Here is a 7,046-nt window from a genome sequence, read left to right as displayed (position 1 = left end):
CAGGTAGTGGTCTGACAATAACAAGGCTGCTTATGGAATACTATTATATCAGACTTTACTGAGAAGATGTTAACTCCTTAGAACTGTTTTTTCCCAGAAAAATTTTAATGGAAACATCAATTTCTTCTCAGACTTGACAGTTGTTGCTTCAAAAGGTAGCTTTTACACAAATACTAAATTAAAAAAATTTAGGACCCAATGACTTATTTTTATTTCAGAATGCATCCACATTTCAGCATTTAGGGGTCTTGAATGGAAAGTGGGAAATGCAGCATGCAGGGAACCAAACCTTCTCACACTGGGATCTGCCCCTCACACCAGTTCTTTCTCAATCACTTCAGACTTCAGACAAGTGTAAGAGGCCATCGCACCAACACCAAAGTGTATGCATTGAAGGTTTTTTTTTTTTTTTTTTTTTTTTTTTGGACAGGTAGAGTTAGACAGTGAGAGAGACAGACAGAGAGAAAGGTCTTCCTTTTCCGTTGGTTCACCCCCCAAACAGCCACTATGGCCAACACGCTATGCCGATCCGAAGCCAGGAGCCAGGTGCTTTCTCCTGGTCTTCCATGCGGGTGCAGGGCCCAAGCACCTGGGCCATCCTCCACTGCCTTCCCGGGCCACAGCAGAGAGCTGGACAGGGAGAGGAGCAACCAGGACAGAATCTGGTGCCCCAACCGGAACTAGAACCCGGGGTGCTGGCGCCACAGGCGGAGGATTAGCCTAGTGAGCCACGGTGCCGGCCCGAGGATCAAAGGTTCTTTTTATTCCAGTTGTCTGAATCCAAACTGGACCCAACAGACGGCAAGGACGACCAGGTGAGAGCCTTGTTTAAAACATCATCAATGTTGAAAAGCAAAAGCAATTACAGGAAAAGAGAACAATTCAGAGGAATCATGTGTGCCTAAGTGTCTCCATGTGGCCTTTCCCCAACTTTCATTAGCAAGGACTTGGAGACCTGGCAGATACGAATGACCCTGCTGCCATTCTTCTCACCCTATCAGAACCTGAGCTGAAAGAACACATCTGCAGATGATGAGGGCTGAAGGCGGCAGGGCTGAAGACCTAGTACCCATTGCATGTTGGTGGACAGTGAGTGAGTGCGGTTCCTAAACTCAACAAGAGAGGCCAGAGACTTTGCAGTCTTTCCTGTTGGCTTCAGGCCAATGCAAGGAAGTGTCATGGAAGCATTTGGTTGTGATGGTGCACAAACGGACTTGAGAGGGAAAGAAAAAACATCCCACTCCAAAAACATGAGGGATAAAGATACAGTGAAAGCCCTGACCTCCTCACTGAGGGTCAATTTCTGAGGGGAGCAGAGGGGTTACAATCCATGCTTTGGACTAGAGTGGGAGGGTACAGGATGATGGCTTGGAGAGGGAATTATTTAAGACTCCAAAAATGAAACTGGAGCGCAAAACACACACACACACTCAACAGTGGTCCCACAGGCTGCCACCTGAAAACTTCCTGTACTCCAAGGAGCTACCCCAAGCTGTAGGGGTGATGCAGAATAGGGAGGTGGAGGCAAGAGGTGGGGAAGGCAAGAAGGTAGAGACCCCAGGCCAGGTTCACTGTGTGATGTGTCTTTTCATAGCTCAGTTAGCTGTGTCCCACTATTGGTGACGGGAATCCACTTAAATGTGCTTTCTTGATGTCAGAAGTTCAACTGCACGGACACTGGTTACACTTGACAGGATGATCTGTTATAGTACAAAATGGGCAAAAAATTAGTATCATTTACAGTATCAGTATAAATAGCATTTGAATGGGACCTTCCTTTCCAGTACTTTGAGGCCCATAAGACATATCTAGAAAATTTACAACTATGGAATATGAAGAGTTTAAATTGAATTGGTGGTAGGGGAGGCTTGTGCCTTTCCTTTTTGATTAATTGCTGTACCATCCTTCAGCTGGCTGGGGGAACTTCTTATTTTCTTTACACATCATTAGCCACCATAGCTCTTGCAGGATGGCTTTAATACTATATGAGATTTTCTGCCATTTTGCTATTTCTGATATGGCTCTTGGGTCCACCTCTCCGTTATAACTATTAATTGTATTTATATTAATTTTTTACATATCATACAAGGGGGTGCTTCTGGGTATTTAGGTCTACATTTGACTTTCAGGCTGTATGTTTGGTTTTTATAAAATAAAATAAGCTAAAATAAAATAAATTATTCTTGCAGTCCTATTTATCATCTCTGTCCATCTTGTAAATGTAGTGTCTACATCATGACGTCGTGTAGACTGTAGCTAACTGTGCCATCTCCTACTCCTTTCTGGCCTTCTTTATGTTCTTCCAGCAGTTGGAAATTGTGGTGTACTTTCACTTCTGAGCCTGTGGGGGCTGCCACCTTGCATTGCTAGAGCTCAAAGGCTGGTCAGGTTTCTTTTTCAAGGGAAATAATCGAATTCATGAGAGTGTAAACTAATCAATCCCCTCCCTAAGGTTCCAACTCTTCAAAACACTACCTTAAGAGTGAGATTTAACCCACTGAGCCACAGGCAATCTGTTTTTGAATTTTTTTTAAAAAGAAGACATTGATTATATTGGACCATCTTTTTTTTTTTTCTTCTCTTATTGCATACCATTTATGTGATTGCAGTGTTAAGTCTTAGTCCTTATTTCTTTGGGCAAAAGAGTATATCAGTTATTTTAAAGGAATGTTTCCCTGTCTTTGAAGTGCCACACATAAGTGTGTTGCTGCCACAAAAGAAAATGCGTGGGTTTGCAATACCTTACTATTTGAAAACTACAGTTGACAAGATATATTATGTAATGAATTGAGTTTTTATTTCTGGATAAAATTAGAAATGAAATAAAAGGATGAAAATAATGATAGTGCTTATAAACACTGTGAACCCTTTTGTGTTTGAGGAACTCGAAATTCAAGTGTTTACTAGATTTTTTCCCCTGAAATCTTGCTCTTCTTTTCTGTCTTCATGCATTTACTCTTATTATTGATGTTGTAAAATAACAAGGTTAAAGTGTCATTATATCTGTGTTCATTATGAATCCCATAGCTTTTCTAGTTAGGAAAAAAATAGTCTCAAAAAATACTCGTACTGTCATTTTTTCGTTAACATTTTACCCACTAATGGTATTTTAGATATCTTTAAGGTATATAGAAATATTTAAAACATTACATATTATATTTGAACTAGTTAGTGAAGAATAAAAATAAACTAACTTATTGAGATTGTAGATGTTCCATTAGTTAAATTTCAATATTTTTAATAAAGGAACTTTCAGAGATAGGTTGAAACCAACACTATCCATTAAACCAGCTCCTATGACGTGGAAAGGAACCCTAGAAGCAGTGGAGGACATGTGAGGGCATTACTTGCCATGGTTGTGGTTGTGGTGTGCTTGTACTTAAACACAGGTAGTGACACACTGACATTTTTGTTGCCCAATAATCTGAAGTAGTGTTCTGCATTTATCTATACTAAAATAACTTTAAATTAATGGAATCCATAAAGAAGAAACTTTATGATTGCACTATATTTGGGAGCCTTTGTAAAAAGTATTTGGATTTTAAAATTTACTATTATAAGGAAGAAGATATGGGATTATTCCATGTGCTTAAATGGTAACTTGCTTATTGAATTTCAGAAGAAAAAATATGAAATGAGTAATTGTCACTGCATTAGCTGTAATGTTGAATTAATAAGTTGTAGCATAAAGCTTAAATCTGTGTTTCTCAAATGTGAACCACAGTAGTCTAACGCTGCTTTGTATATACCATAAGTGCTACAAATAGTCTCAGCACTGAACATGTATTGATACCTCTCAAATGAATGCAAGGTCTGATGTAGGTATTTTGATATGCCCCAGAAAGTATCCGAGTGTCTGTGAATTTGTTACTCTGTTTGGTAAAGAAGATACTTCCTGTTCTTTTGTTGTTGTTGTTCTGTACTTTCATGGTTAAATGTGAATTTTTACATTTTTACTACTGTTAAGTACAATTTGGTCAATGGTTAAAATGGAATTGTCAGTGAAGAAACTTAAAAAGAGCCTCATTCATGTAATTGCTTAAGTAAAAACTACATTTTGTGTTCTGTGTTCATACACATTTAATGATCTGTATTTTTGTTTAAATATAAATGGTGATGTTTAAAAAGAATAGATGATAAAGCTTTTAAGTCAAAAAAATTACCAGGAAAAAGGAAATCTCTGTATACTGACACAGATTTTGAAGCACTAAAAATAAATCATTATAAACCTCTTTAACAGCCTCAGAATATTCAAGTAAAAACTGGCAGAACTTTAATAAAGAGACCAATTTACTGTCAAAAAAAGTGTTAGTTTTCAACAAATGAAGAAACATTCAGCAAGGAATCAAAAGGAACTCAAGGCATTCTCAGATGAAGGAGAAATATGGGAATTTATCACAAGCACTAACACTCAAAGAACAGTGAAAGGAAATATTACAAATATAAATGAACAATCAAAGAAATGTCAGAAAAAAAAAACAAAACATACAGCAAAAATACAGAAGAGTTTAAAATATATGTTTTACTCTTCTAGAGCCTTTACAGTTATGTTTGACAGTTAAAGCAAAAATTACAGCAGTGTCTAATGTAGTTTTCAGCATGCAAGTATTACAAGTATTACATGAAAGTTAGATTCAGTGACCATATTTTCATTTTTAGCATATAGAAATGCTATTAGTTTTTGCATCTTGATATATTGGCTTTAGGAGTTTTTGTCTAGATTCTTTGGAATTTTGTATGTAAATAATAATTTCATCTGCAAATAGGAGAACTTTAATTTCTTCCTTTTGACCTAAATCCATTTTACTTCTTTATTTTTCCTGTTTGAAATGACTAGTGTTGACAGAGAAAGAATACAATTTAATAGTATGAGAAATGAAAAAGAAAATAAGTTTCATAGCATTCTTTCATTATTCAGGTAATGAGAGCAGTAGAAAGGACTCCCTCAGAAAATAATTGCTTTTCAGCAGAGCAGGGGATACACAGATGTTCACTAGGAGGGAAAGAGCATTTCACAGAAAACCAACACACAACATCTTAGGCCAATGACAGGTATTGCAAGGTAGTTGAATGTACATGTGTGTAGGCTGAAAGCAGGCGTATTGTAACAAGTGGTAAAGCTAGAAAATGTAGGTGTATACTGACAAATTTGTCATAATACAGTGAAATGTACACTTAAAATGAGTGCATTTTATCAAGAGTAAATGATTCAACAAAGTAAATATTTTAAAATATAAATTAATGTAATTTACATTCCAGACTAGGAAGGAGGTTAACAGAATATTATTGGAATTAGAATAAAAGAAAAAGCCACATAATCATCAAATTAAATGCTAACAAAATCAAAATCAATATTATTTTTAAAATATCTATAGCAATCAAGTAATAGAAGCCTACATTAAAAACAAGCAAAAAACAATGACCAAATCTTTTCAATAAATGTTGAAATGATGAAAATTTCACTCCTGAGATTAAGTGTGAGATAAAGTCTATTGTCACCATTTCTTTCCAATACTGTCCTGGAAGTCTTAGCTGGTGCAGTAAATTTAGATAAAGAATTAACATAGACTTCAATACTCCACTCTCAGAAATAGACAGATCATCCGGACAGAAGATCAACAAGGAAACAGCAGATTTAATTGACACTATTGCCCAAATGGATCTAACAGATATCTACAGAACTTTCAACCCTACATCTACAGACTTCACATTCTTCTCAGCAGCGCATGGAACCTTCTCTAGGATTGATCACATACTAGGCCATAAAGCAAGTCTCAGCAAATTTAAAAGAATTAGAATCATACCATGCAGCTTCTCAGACCACAGCGGGATGAAGCTGGAAATTAGCAACTCAGGAAACCCCAGAAAGTATGCAAACACATGGAGACTGAACAACATGCTCCTGAATGAACACTGGGTCATTCAAGAAATCAAAAGAGAAATCAAAAACTTTCTGGAAGTAAATGAAGACAACAACACAACATATCAAAACTTATGGGATACAGCAAAAGCAGTATTGAGAGGCAAATTTATAGCAATAGGTGCCTATATCAAGAAATTGGAAAGGTACCAAATAAATGAGCTTTCAGTGCACCTCAAGGACCTAGAAAAACTGCAGCAAACCAAACCCAAATCTAGTAGGAGAAGAGAAATAATTAAAACCAGAGAAGAAATTAACAGGATTGAATCCAAAAAAACATTACAAAAAATCAGCCAAGCGAGAAGCTGGTTTTTTGAAAAAATAAACAAAATTGACACCCCATTGGCCCAACTAACTAAAAAAAGAAGAGAAAAGACCCAAATCAATAAAATCAGAGATGAAAAAGGAAACGTAACAACAGACACCACAGAAATAAAAAGAATCATCAGAAATTACTACAAGGACCTGTATGCCAGCAAACAGGAAAACCTATCAGAAATGGATAGATTCCTGGACACATGCAACCTACCTAAATTGAACCAGGAAGACATCGAAAACCTAAATAGACCCATAACTGAAACAGAAATTGAAACAGTAATAAAGGCCCTCCCAACAAAGAAAAGCCCAGGACCAGATGGATTCACTGCTGAATTCTACCAGACATTTAAAGAAGAACTAACTCCAATTCTTCTCAAACTATTCAGAACAATCGAAGAAGAGGGAATCCTCCCAAATTCTTTCTATGAAGCCAGCATCACCTTAATCCCTAAGCCAGAGAAAGATGCAGCACTGAAAGAAAATTACAGACCAATATCCCTGATGAACATAGATGCAAAAATCCTCAATAAAATTCTGGCCAATAGAATACAACAACACATCAGGAAAATCATCCACCCAGACCAAGTGGGATTCATCCCTGGTATGCAGGGATGGTTCAACATTCGCAAATCAATCAATGTGATTCACCACATTAACAGACTGCAGAAGAAAAACCATATGGTTATCTCAATTGATGCAGAGAAAGCATTTGATAAAATTCAACACCCTTTCATGATGAAAACTCTAAGAAAATTGGGTATAGAAGGAACATTCCTCAATATAATCAAAGCAATTTATAAAAAACCCA

The 7,046-nt window shown here is 36.6% G+C and overlaps 1 pseudogene; it reads right to left on the bottom strand.

Annotated features, from left to right (window-relative positions):
- Positions 1-468: 468 nt before the first annotated feature.
- The window catches only part of LOC108177348 (ubiquitin-conjugating enzyme E2 variant 1 pseudogene), a 33,924-nt pseudogene continuing 27,346 nt past the window's right edge, over positions 469-7,046 (bottom strand).

The sequence above is a fragment of the Oryctolagus cuniculus genome, chromosome 5 (genome assembly GCF_964237555.1).
Source record: "Oryctolagus cuniculus chromosome 5, mOryCun1.1, whole genome shotgun sequence".
Classification (NCBI taxonomy): Eukaryota; Metazoa; Chordata; class Mammalia; order Lagomorpha; family Leporidae; genus Oryctolagus; species Oryctolagus cuniculus.
Note: the sequence above shows the minus strand (reverse complement) of the source record. Positions and strands in the feature narration are given on the sequence as shown.